Here is a 13,729-nt window from a genome sequence, read left to right on the forward strand (position 1 = left end):
AAAGATATAATAATATTCTGGCTTTTGACATTTTCATTTTACACAATCTATGCACCTGATTGTATGCATAGTTCATGCAATATAGAATTAGTATTAATTTTGAGGGAGTAATTCCTTTATCCTTTTTTTTTTTTTTTTTGAGGGCGTATTTCCTTTATCCTTTGAGATGTGAAAGCTCAAAATAATGGAAATAGTGAAAAATCTCTGGCATTATATATATATATGTATGTATGTATGTATGTATGTATGTATGTATGTATGTATGTATGTATATATATATGTATGTATGTATGTATATGTTCAAAGTTGACTTCTGGAGTAGGTACCTGAGGCTTTTACCTCCAATCCTCAGATGTGTCTAAATAACAAGCTATGACTGTAACAAAACTCTGCAGTTTAATCAGCGGCGACACAGCAAGGCCTGATAGCCCAGTAATGGTGGTGTCAATGAGCTGAGCATGGGAGCCACAAGGCTATGGCAAGGCTGCTCTGCAAGAATTACATGTGAGTATAGAGTGGGTATCCCCATCTTCTATTCAATAAATAAGGTGAGATTTTTAAACTCCTTCTCAGCATTGTGGAGGCACAGCAATATTAATCCCACCAAAAGGAGCCAGCTGCTGAACAGAATTCAATAGACTGCGTTCATATCAGAAAATTAAAACATTTTTAAAAATATTAGCTGGAATGTCACTTGGTTAATTCACTGGTTTAGCAAGTCAAGGCTAATGTATATCTTGGATCATACACAAAATAAGATGCACTTAGCCAGGATGGTCAACAAGGTGGGGTGAGAATGGCTTGCAATTGCAAGAGGTAAAGGGTGAGCCTGGAATATTCATATAGCTTCTCTGCCTAAGGGTTATCCCAACTGGTAGTGATCTAACTTGTAAACTAATACCAGATCACAGAAGAGTTTTTTTGTTTTCTAAATATGGTAAACATTGTATGGGTCTCATTACAATGTATGATGCAATTTCAGTTACTCTCCATGTACAAGGGTACTTCAAAAAGTTTGTGAAAAAATAGAATTAAAAGTAATACATGGGGCCGAGCCCGTGGCGCACTCGGGAGAGTGCAGCGCTGGGAGCGCAGCGATGCTCCTGCCGCGGGTTCGGATCCTATATAGGACTGGCCGGTGCACTCACTGGCTGAGTGCCGGTCACGAAAAAGACAAAAAAAAAAAAAAAAAAAAAGTAATATATGTCTTTTGAAGGATGCTCATATAATCATACTATGTTCATAAAGTCCAAGCCAAAGAACCCCTTCTGGAACTGTTACTATTTACAGTAGATGAACCATCCTGGTCAGTGTCACAAAATGCCTGCAGGGTTATGAACAAAGTGGGAGCTGCCATCAAAGAACTCTGCTGCCTTCCCAAAGCAGGGCCATCCACTCTACGTTGATGCATTTGTCCTCTTCCTACAACGTCAGTGAGAGTTTTTTATGCATTTAGATGTCTACAGAGCCTGGCCTGTTTCCTGGTACCCAAAAGGGTCAATGAATACATTGTAAAGAAAAAAAGTTCTAAAAATATATGATGAGAATATTATCAGCTGAATCTACAGACTCAGTTAAGATTATTAAATTTTGCATGCCTTTGAGCAGAAAACTTTCATATATTCTCAAACCCTGCGAAACCCTCTTATGCCTTTGTTTGTGACATTTTAATTGCTAGAATTTTAAATAATTGAGGAGGTCTTTAAATATTAAGTTGCCTTTTCCTTTTTAAATGACAAGTTACAATAAACACATCTATGTTTTCAAATATCTAAACCTAAGCTGGTGTAAATAACCTGATATAAGAGCACATGGTCAGGACCCTACTTATACTGGCTCATTAGAGCTGATTACTAAAGTTTCAAGACTTTTGCAAAAGCTGATTTTTAATAATGTCGATAACTTGAAATTGGCTATGTGCAAACATTATAAAAGAAGGACCCTCCTCAACCCCACCCCATGCCACTTGTTAAACATTGACCAGCATACTTCTGGATAATCTGTGTTTAAGAGAAATACACAACTACAAAGGGAATTAAATTTTGCAAGATTCATATCCATAATGTGTTCAACAATTATCAGCCCAAGGCAAAGGTGTGAAATATGCATCTGTATTTGCATCTTTTCCCTTTCCTTATGTCAGCCCAATCAGAGACACAGCAAGTATTGGCACATTTAGTAGATCTATTACTTTTAATTTAATTTAAAAAGATACTAGTAATACCTCTAAAGTGCCCTATAGCATTTTATCTACATTTTCTTCTGTCCCCCACAAAGCCCTACAACTAGCAATATCCCCAAGTGGTTCTCACTTTCACTTCCCTTTCTTTCCTGTCATCCTGTTGCCTTCATGAATTTGACAGTTTTCTACACTTGCTCCCAGTTTTCCATCCTCCTCTAGAAAACTAGCATGCTGTAATGTAAACCCATGTGCTCATCTTTTTCCCTCTTTGGTCTCTTACAGCAGCATTGGCATTTTATTCAGCCTCATGCTCAAATGTGCAATTACCATAGTCTATACAATTATCTACATAGTAGTTCTCAAAGAGCATTGGCATCACATGAAACAAAAATTCAGGGCCCCTGGCCAGAGCTACTGAATAGGAAACATTGGAAGTCAGGCCCAGCAGTGTATCCTATCACAAGGAGAGTCTGAGGCATATCAAGTTTGAGTCCTGGTGCTTTAATACTGCACATTCTGTAAAAGCAGACATTGTGCTTGTGTTATTCATCCCTCTGTACCCAGTGCCCTGCAGAGTACCTGCAATACAGCAGACATGAAATTAAAAAGGGGGGGGGGGGAGAATGAATGTATTAATTAAAAAAAAAAACACCTCATTTCTAAAAGGCTTTGTACCAAAAAAGCTGTAATCTGCTTTTGTGTTACTGAGGCAACTCTCCCCAGAAGGGCTTGCACTTCAGCATGACATGGATTGATTCTTTTCAAGTCCTCATTTTCTCTGAAAAGATATTGGGAATACCAGTCAATGCTTAGCAAAGTGCTCCGGGGTGCTTGCATAAAAGTGCCCAGAATGGAGGAACAAACAGTGATATTATTTTTATACTGATCCTGCTACGGGAAAAAAAAAAAAAAAGGATATTTAAGCTGTTATGGTTGGTCTTCTCTTCAGAGCCCTGCAGCAGATTTTTTAAAGAAAGATGGAAGAGCAGTACAAGGAATTGAGAGAGCAGTACAAGGAATTGAGATTAGGATCCAGACTGTAATAGCGAGGGGAAAAAAGTCAAAAGGCATATATGAAAGAAGAAATATCTAACAGGAGCTTTAATCTTGGAAGTCTCCAAAACAGCTCCCACATGAAGTGCAAGCGTGCTACAGGTGCACTCCACAGGAGCAAGTGAGCCAAGGGAAGAGGCTGTCAGGCTGTGATGGATTCTTGTCCATAATGCATTCATCCCAAGGTGCCCTTCTGATTCTGGCATATATCTAAGTGGGTGCAATTTTTAGCTGGTACTTTTCAAGAACATAAAAGATCACACAGAACCAAAAGAGGCTGTTAGATAGTCAACAAGCCTAATGAGGCTGCTTCAGCAGTGGTTACTAAGGACTTATTCAGGAAGACTTTTATGTTTTCCAAGTAAATTGATTCTGTGTTCATTATTCCTAAAAGATGTTATACTAAGTTATGAAAATAGTTTGGACTAGAAATTTTAAATAAAATCTAAAGGCCAATAGGAAATGGAGATCTTAATGGATTCACACAATGTAATATTTTTAATTGAAAGAATAGGGATTGTATTAACTTCATATCTAGTAAAACTGATACATGAGGTAGGTAATTATATTTCTAACAGGGAAAGGAAAAACTGAATTTATATTTCTTCATTCTCTGCATTTTGAAACCCACCTGAAATTTAAAAATCACAAATGTTTCATTGAAATTTAGGTTTATAAATGGTTGTGTCTTTACATAGATTTCAAAACAGAAATGTCTATGGCTATAACCATAAACTGAAAATTATTTTTTAAAAATTTAAAAATAACTAGGAATTGTTTCCTTAGTTGCTCTTGACAAAAATCTATCCTTATTGCCAAGAAGAAATGCTGTAAAATTGCACACATCACTCTGAGAAAAATCCTGGAAAATTCAGCAGTTCCAGAAGGGAGTATTTTGAATTAAAATATGTCAGAATAAAAATATTTATGAAACTGTATCAGTTTTCACTGATACACTGCTATAACAAATTTCCACAAATGTAGTGCTTTAAAACAACACGAATTTGCTCTCTCACACTCTATAGGTCAGAATTCAAAACAGGTCTCACTAGGTTAAAATCTAGTGTCTACAGGGCTATATCCATTTATGCAGTGTCCATGGGAGAATCCCTTTCCTCCCACTTTTCAGGGTCTAGGCACAACCACGTTTCTTGGCTAATGACTCTACCTCCATCATCAAGCTAGCAATTCTGATCCTTTTTCTGATGTCACATTTCTTTTGGACTCTTCTGCCATTTTCTTCCAATTTAAAGTCGCTGAAAATTCCTTTGAGCATACCTAGATAATCCAGAATAATCTTCCTGTTTTAAGTGAGCTGATGGGTTACCTTGATTTAACCTTCAACATTAATTGCCCCTCACCATGTTAACATAACATGTTCACAAATTCCGGAAATTAGGACGTGGACATCTTTGAAGGGAAATTATTCTGCCTACCACACGAACCATACAGGAAATTTTATTCAAAAATGAGTAAACTGTAAAAGTAGTTTATGTTTTCCCAGGACATGCTTAGTATGGCCATTGTATTTGTAGAATATTTTAATACAATTCTGCAGGCCTTGATACTGTGGACTTTGCTGAGGGCCAAAGACATCACAACATAAATAATATATTTCGGCTTTTGTTGTTTAATGGATTTCATGAGTTAAAATATTGTCCTCACTTTTTTTCATCATTTCATGCGGTTTTATTCAGCATAGTGTGAAAACAATCTAGTATTGCACCATTAATTTCTCTGTAACCATTTATAAGAAGAACATTTAAATTCTACTGTATGTAAAAACAAAAGCCAAACTATTTTACAACAAACACCTTTTAGAGTAAAGATAAATATGAATAGAAACTTTAAAAAAGATACGATAGTATTGCAAATTTTAATGTATCACGATGGCCTTCTAAATTACCTCCCTTCCTCTGTCCCTCTGTTCATAGTTCATTAGACAACCATTCAATGAATGCTGCCATTTTTGAGGTTATTACTTTAAAACAGTCAGTAGTTCCCTATTTTCTTTTTTTCTTTTTTCTTTTACTTTTCTTTCTTTCTTTTTTTTTTTTGCAAATCAATGTTTTATTTTTTAAGCAGTTCATTGCAACATGGTAGAAAAATTTTAAAACAGGGACTTTTGGTTCCACAACAAGATGGTGTAGATATACTTTTCCCTGTTCTTCCGCTGTAAATACAACTAAATTCTGGAAATAATTCAACAGGCAACAGTAAAATGACACTGAAAACTAAAAGAAGAATGTCTTCCTTGGAACATGGGGATGGTAACACTGTGAGGTCCTCAGGCTTCCATTTATCTCCCAACCAGAGCTGCCAACAGGTACAGATGAAAAAAAAACAAAGCAAAACAAAAAAGGTTTAGTTCCCTATTTTCTATAGGATGAGATTATGCTCCCTGATAGGGTCCTGATGGGTCTGCTGTGTAGGGTTCTTCATAGCCAACCTCCCTATCCAGCTATATCTCCTCTACTTAAATCAAGTCAAGGGGACAGTTGACCTCTTCCACACATACTGCTCCCTTTCTTCTTGTGTCCATTCTGCTTGCCTTGCAGTTCTGTTTTCTGTACTTGGGTCAATGTAATTTACAAAGAAACAACAATATTAAAGCCCACATTCCCGAAAGCCATTTCTATACTACAAAGCTTGAAGTGATATTTTTAAAACTGTGAAATGCACTCTGTAAAATAATGATGTTAAATACTTATCAATCTTGGAAAATTTTCTATAGCTGGTATGCACTATAATTTTATTTTGTTTTCTTATAGATGTTAATACTATTATGTAATAACTATTATTTTTACATTTCTTGCAGACAAGAGTCATGTCCTCCACGCCTCTGTCTCCACCGTCTGTGTCAACATAGTATCTTTCCCATGAATTTGTTCCTATAATTTGGTGAGTAACATGGGGTCACAGGAGACACCTCTTATCGTTTCCTTCAGAAAAGTTTTATCCAAATAAAATAAATGGCATGTAACTTCAACTGGAAAATTTATTTTCACAAAATTGTACCTCTTTTCTCATTTTTTTATCCCTACAACTTTATTAATGTTCTTTCTGAACAGATATAATGATGTCAGTATTTCTTAAGATATTATTATCTGTAGAAGTGAAAATATCATTATGAATAAGTCCTTAAGATGGCGCCAAGCTAATGAGATAAAGCACTACCAAATGGAGCCATTGTTTGCATAATATATGTGATATTGTCTTAAAACAATATTATAAAAAAGCCTAAGAGACAAAGAGTTTGCATAAAAGCTGGAAGGGTCCAACTAGAAATAATTAGTTCTAGAACAAATATTTAAGGTCCATAATTAGACAAGGTTAAGGATTATTTGAAAGGGTTTAAAGGGTTTTTATGAACCTCCCAAATAAGCATAAAATACACCTTTTTATATCACAGTTCCTTGCTCTTTGCTTTGTAGATATTGTAAACATGGAAAAATGTTTATGCAGCTTTTTCTACAAGAAAAGTTGATCAATGCCACATTGATTTTAAGTACCTAATATATCAATGTTAAACTACTGCCTTTCTTAAAGCATGTTTATATTGTATGTTAAACAAACCTACAAATCAATATGAACCATATCTTCATGATCTCAGTCTAGAAATACAATAATTCTAATTATTACTGATAAAATAAAATTACTTTTTGCAAGGTTTTATGCAGCTGTTTTGTCTTCAGCACAATTAGTGGTTATGTATGGACACAATTGTAATGATAATATACTACTACTAACAATGTCATCATATGGTATAGCATACACACAGCATTATTTTATCACAATGAGAAAAATTCTAGATTTGCAAAACCTAAATTGAGCAAAATATATGAGGGCATAATTTTAACCTTCAATGTAGCTTAAATGTTCCTTTTCAGTAAAAATAATGAAGCACTTTTATTTCTTTATGTTCTATGATACCTGCATACAGTTGCAAATAAACTAATTTACTTTAAAGGAAAAATTAAAATATGTAACTGCAAAGTGTAAAATCAGGCATACTCCATTTTTATCATGTGTAGCTGGCCCTGTATTCTGATGATTGCAAAGAATCCTGTGATCCTATAACCCATCACTCAATCGTCAGGGAATCATGCTATTTGCTTAAATAAGTACCTATCCTTTCTTCAAGACTACAGACCCCAGAATAACCCTGGATTATCAGCAAACTTTACAGAAAATTACCCCATTGTTCTTTTTGCTATTAGTGCTTATTCCTTACTTGAAGGTAAACAAATTGTTGATAAATAATTATTCAATAGTGCATAATTACTACCAAGAAAATATTAGATCCAAGAGGTAGAAACAAACAAAATCAAGAAACCCACTACTGCTTCTTACTAACTTTTGTCTCCTAGACTCAAAAACAGTTGATACTTCTTTAATGCTTCAAATTAAACTTATATTTTGCTTTATCTTCTGATACATGATAGGTCACAGAAGGATGCAATGATTAAATGTTGATGATGCTACTAAACTCAAGCTTATCAGTTTTCCTTCTATCGGATCAGCTACAGTTAAATCTAACTAGAATGTCATCACACTACATTACATTTTATTGAAGTTACTATTAGTATTTAACCAGTAAATTATTTTTTTCTGCAAATTAATTTTGAATCACATTTTTTAAATAGTCTCAGTGAGGGAAATTTTGAGCAGCCCTTTGTCAAGTAAATTAAGCAGCAGCTTTCAAATATAACCCATTATACATGTTCACCCATAAATATGAATAATAATCTCTTTGTAATTAATTTACAACAAATAAACTGCATGACTATAATTCCACATTGCCATTTGAGCAGTAAAATCATATCAAAAATAGAAAACTTTAAGTGATGGATAATTCCAAGTAACTTTTACACTATCTTTTCATCTTTAAAATTCACTTAAAATTAAATAATCCATCAGCTACAGACTTGTCAAGTCATCTGTTGGGAGATCGACAATCATATGATTGAATCTATTGTTCTGTGATCTTAATAAACAACCATTAAAGTGCAAGTGATAATTGAATCCATTTATGTTCCTGGTGTTTGAGAACTGCCATAATGTATCAGGATCATTGTCATTTTGCCCAGAATTTTCCTTCCCAAATTACCACTAAGAGTTTATTGTGGAAGTACATGCCTGTTTGTAACAAATAGAATTTTTGAAATGTGATATACCAAACTTATAGACAAAAATTCTCAATCTCAAAAAAACCCCTGTATTTGGCATAACAGAAGTACATTTACTAGGGAGGAAAAAAAAAATACTTTTAAAAATTCTTGATGAGGGCCAGCCCCATGGCGCACTAGGGAGAGTGCAGCGCTTTGGGAGCACAGTGGCGCTCCCGCCGCGGGTTCGGATCCTATATAAGGGATGGCCGGTGCTCTCACTGGCTGAGCGTGGTGTGGGCGACACCACGCCAAGGGTTGCAATCCCCTTACCGGTCACAAAAAGACAAAAAAAAAAAAAAAAAAAAAATTCTTGATGATGTTCTCTCATTTATTTGGCTAAGCAATTCTGATGAATCCCAACGTATAAAAGACTTAACTACGTGCAGGGTCTGGTACTCTCTCTTTAATTTAATCTTCACCACATTCTTGCAGGAGAAGATATATTATTGCTATTTTACAAAACAAAGATTCAAACAAAGCTTAGAGAGGTTAAGTTAGTTAAACCTAAATATTGGCAGATCTGAAGCTGGAATCCAAATCTGTCCAACTACAAAGGTGGTTGTATTGGTTTGCTGGGGCTACCATAATAAAGTACCACAGACTGGGTGGCTTAAAGAACAGAAATGTATTTTCTCACCATTCTGGAGGGTGGAATTCCAAGGTCAAAGTGCTGGCAGGGTTGGTTTCTCTTGTGGCCTCTTTACTTAGCATATAGATGGTCACCTTCTTGTTGTGTCCTCACAGGGTCTTTCCTCTGTGTGCACATGGAGAGAGATCTTTGGTGTCTCTTTCTCTTCTTACAAAGACACCAGTCATGCTGGTTGAGGGCCTAACACTTTGACCTCATTTAACTTTAATTATCTCCTTAAAGGGCCTATCTCCAAATACAGTCACGTTAGGGGATAGGTCTTCAACATATGAATTTGCGGGGACACAATTATGTCCACAACAGTGATGATCTCTACACTCCGCATGAGTACTGACCCATGGACAACAGTCCCACACCCAACACCGTACGGGGAGCTTCAGAAATAACATGTCTTAACCATGGCCTCTGCCATGCAAAAGATCAACATCTGAATGCAACACAGCAGAAAGCACACTGACAAAGACGTGGACAAAATTCTCGGAGTGCCTTGACTAAGCATATGCATAAACAATAAAATGTGTGATGTTGGAAGGACATATATTTAATATAAGTTATTTTCATATCCAAGACCTATTTTGACTCTAGGAACCAAATGAGATACCATAGCATGATTTAACTTATTGTCTTCAAACAAGAATAGGAAGCAGAATAAAGAGATGACCTGAATCTCAAAGGGATCAATTCATTATTTCCATCAGCAAACATTCTGCAATATTGTTCTTTTAAAAAAAAAATGTTACCTTGGTCACATATCCAAGCTACTCCAGCTATGAAACCATTTCTAGTGGTTTTCCTAATCTCAAATGCAAATGGTGAGATTTCGCTGAAGTGCTATTTATATTTCAGCTTTCCACTTTTCTTACTTCCCATTCCTTCTTTTAATCAGTCTCCTTAGATGTGTGTTCCTGCTATTCCACCAAAATAGCATGTCCAGACAAATCTTATGGTCAGGTCTCTGTCTATACAGTATTAAATGCAAAGCTACCTTGCATAATTGGTCATACTTCCTTCCTAAAGTCATTTCTGTTTGCCTTGAAGGACACCAACTTCTCCTGTCTTGCTCCTATCCCACTTACCTCTCCTTCTCAGTCTCCTTTGCCAGCTCATCCTCCTGACCTGTAAATGATAATTGGATTTATTCTATTTTCATGTTTATTCACCATGTTGGTGTTTTCAGTAAGTTCCAGTTTTACGTACCACCCATTTACTGATGATGCTTAACTTCGGTCTCTAGTTCATGATTTCTTCCATGAGTTCTAGGCTTCCATATCTCACCATCTACTGCTCAATATCTCCCTAAGTATGCCAAACAGGCAGCTCACACTTAATAGGTCTAAAACACACTGCTCAGCCACCTACCTCATTTTGGATTGGCTTGCTCTATACCCATTGCAATCTTTTTCTAGTGTATTCTTCTGATCTACGAAGGGTGAGAAGCTACAAACTATCTCGTCAAGACATCCTCACCATCAGGTTTTCCTGTATCATTTAAGATATGCCAGTTAGAATGGATGTGTAAAATTTATACTGGCTACGGAGTTATCTGAAGCATGTACAGGCATGGCTCATGACAAAGGATATTTTGTGGTCAACAGCTTCCTCAGTTATGGCAGGGGAAGTGTGATTCTAAGAGTGGCACATTTTCCTGAGAAGCTCAGCATAAAGCGAACCTCAAGCCCCTTTTGTCACCTACCAAATACAATTACTAAATCTCTCACAGCATAAACTAAACAGATGGTTTCTGTTGTCTGCAACTGAATCTCAGCTGGCACCGTCCTGCAACATGCTCCCTCCAACAGGCTTCTGCTGGGCATCATCATCCTCCCAGGTGCAAAGAACGCAGCTCTGGGCATCATTCCTGTGTGGCTCTCACTACCAGGCCACTCCATCAGCACTCCTTCTGAATATCCTCACTGTCCGCACAGTCCCTCTTGCTGTATCTTACCTCCCTTACTTCCACTCCTGCCCCTTGAACTCTGCCACTTTATAGTACATGGACCACCCAGATAGATATTTTTAAAGCTTAACCCATATCGCATCACTACCCTGCTCATACTGCTATGTATTCACATTGCACCTAATAAAATCCAACCTCCTTAACCTAGCACGCAATGCTCCATAAGATATGACCCCCACCTACTTCTCAGACCTAACCTCTTACCACTGTGTCCTATTTTCTGTCCCTCCCATACACCAAGCTTGGTCTATCTCAACAATTTCCCAGTTGCTGCTCCTTTTGCCTGAAACACATCTTGATCAATTGTGGGTGGTTTACAATTTCACATCATTTGAGTCTCTGCTCAGAAGGGCTTTCTGAACATCCTTATTTAAATAGCAACTCCTGCTCTATCCCTTTACTATCTAGCACCTTCTTCTGCCTTAGTTTTCTTTATCTGTCACTCAAGGCAAGTTCATGGTTAAGCCTTTGCTTAGCTGTTTGCTTTGTCTCTCCCATCAGGAATGTGAGTACCACCATAGCAGGGACTTTGACTCTCCTGCTGGGCACCTTGCCCCCAGCACATAGAACAATGCTCACCTCATAGGAAGATTTCAATGACTACTTCCTGAATAAATGAATGAGCAAGTGAATGAGTGAGTGATGATTTTTAGTGGTCAAAATAAGAACATATGGAATTAATTTCAGAAGTAAAAGCCAGCATCAACTTCTCTTCTAGTCAATAAGTTGCCTTTAAAACTTACAGTGAATATTACAAAAATTATGTTAGTTCCTACTTCTTACAATATGAGGATGGTCAATATTTTGGGGATGACTCATAAGTTGTTGCAATGCTTTTCTCTGTGGCAGAGGAAATGGAATTAGAATCAAGACATGTAACATTTAGACACCAGCCACTTAAAAGAACTTTTAGAACTTACTGCAACAAAGAAGGAGCTAGGGAATGGAAAGAAGGAGTAACCATGGCAGACTCTGGAAGCAAGATTAAATATATTTCTTGTGCTTCCAACACTAGGGTTACAAATAATGAAGGGCAGAATGACCTCCCAAAACTGAAAGTTAAAAATGGATTTCTGACACATGAACATTTTCTGAATATCCTGTAGTTGGAAAATGCTGTACATATCACTAGACATAAAATGAAATATAATTTGTTTCTTTGCGTGCATACTAACTGCTCACAGTAGTGTTATAATCATCTTCAAAGAATTTACAGTAGCAACTTTTATAAACTATTTTTTAAAAGAAATATTCCTTGCATAATTTCCACATGCAGCAGCAAAGGTTGTATTAAATCTTCCTCAACTTGCCTTTCTTCTACTGACTTTCATCTGCTTTCTACTTTTCTTTATGATCATTACCTTATTATTTTTTTTTTTCCTGATTCAACCTTAAGGTGTTTCAGGGACTAGAATAAAAAATGATAGACACCATAGTCAATGAAATAGATGCATAGTTAAGATTTAATGCATGACAGCTTGCCAATTTTATTAATAATAATATCATATATGTTTCCGCTTATAATTTTAAAAATACCTTTAACATAAATAATCTATTTTTAAGTCTCATTACCACATTCCCATAGAATGAGATAGAAATTATGTCTACATTGTAGAAGCAAAAACTTAGTTATTATAAGACACAGCCATTGTTGTTCTAAGAAATAAATCTTTTAAGGTATGTGAACCTGTGAGTTATTTACCTGTTCACACATGGATTTATATATTTTTCCAGCTTTTATTTTCAAAACATCAAATTTAAGTTAGCAATCTTAATCTATGTGTTCCCCTAAGTGAATCAGAAAATAAAACAGCATAAATATTTATTCCAGAATAAACAGTTCTGTTTTCAAAATGCATTACATCTTTTAAGAAAGACGTAGCTCTCATTGTGATTTTCATTTGCATTTCGCAGATGATTAGTGATGTTGAGCACCTTTTCAGGCACCTGTTGGCCATTTATGTATCTTCCTTGGAAAAAGGTCTGTTGAGGTCCTTTGCCCATTTTTAATTGGGGTATTTGTTTTCTTGCTATTAAGTTGTATGAGTTCCTTATATATTTTGTATATTAACCCATCATTATATATATGGTTTGCACATATTTTCTACCATTCCATAGGTTTCCTTTTCATTTTGTTGATTGTTTTCTTTGCTGTGCAGAAGCTTTTTAGTTTGATGTAGTCCCATTCATTTGTTTTGTTTGTTTGTTTGTTTGTTTTGGTTTTGTTGCTTGTGCTTTTGGTGTCAGATCTAAATAATCATTGCCAAGACCAACGTCAAGGAACTCTCTCACTATGTTTTTTTTCTAGGAGTATTATGATTTCAGGTCTTACATTTAATTCTTTAATGGCCTATGGTTCATTGACAGGCCTGGGTTTCCAAGGAAGCCCTGGGAGTGGGTGCCAAGTAAACTTAACAGAGATTTCACTCTCCTCATCTGCCTGAGACCTTCTTTGAGTGAAACCAACTCTGAAGAGGATTATTCTGAAAGGCTCATGTTAGTAGAGACTTTTGTGGACTTGGCCTGAACATAGATCAGAGTCCACAAAATTTCAGAGCTACTCAAAAGTTGTCAGGTCAGGCTGGCACGGGGGTTTCTGTCCAAAATATTTTACTGATGCTCTCTCATTGAAATGCTGCACCCTGGAGTCAAATACTACTCCTTTGCTCCCTGTATGATCAATTTCCATATTTCAATTATGCAAAGCTAGACAAGTT

Source organism: Cynocephalus volans, chromosome 13, assembly GCF_027409185.1.
Source record: "Cynocephalus volans isolate mCynVol1 chromosome 13, mCynVol1.pri, whole genome shotgun sequence".
Taxonomy (NCBI): domain Eukaryota; kingdom Metazoa; phylum Chordata; class Mammalia; order Dermoptera; family Cynocephalidae; genus Cynocephalus; species Cynocephalus volans.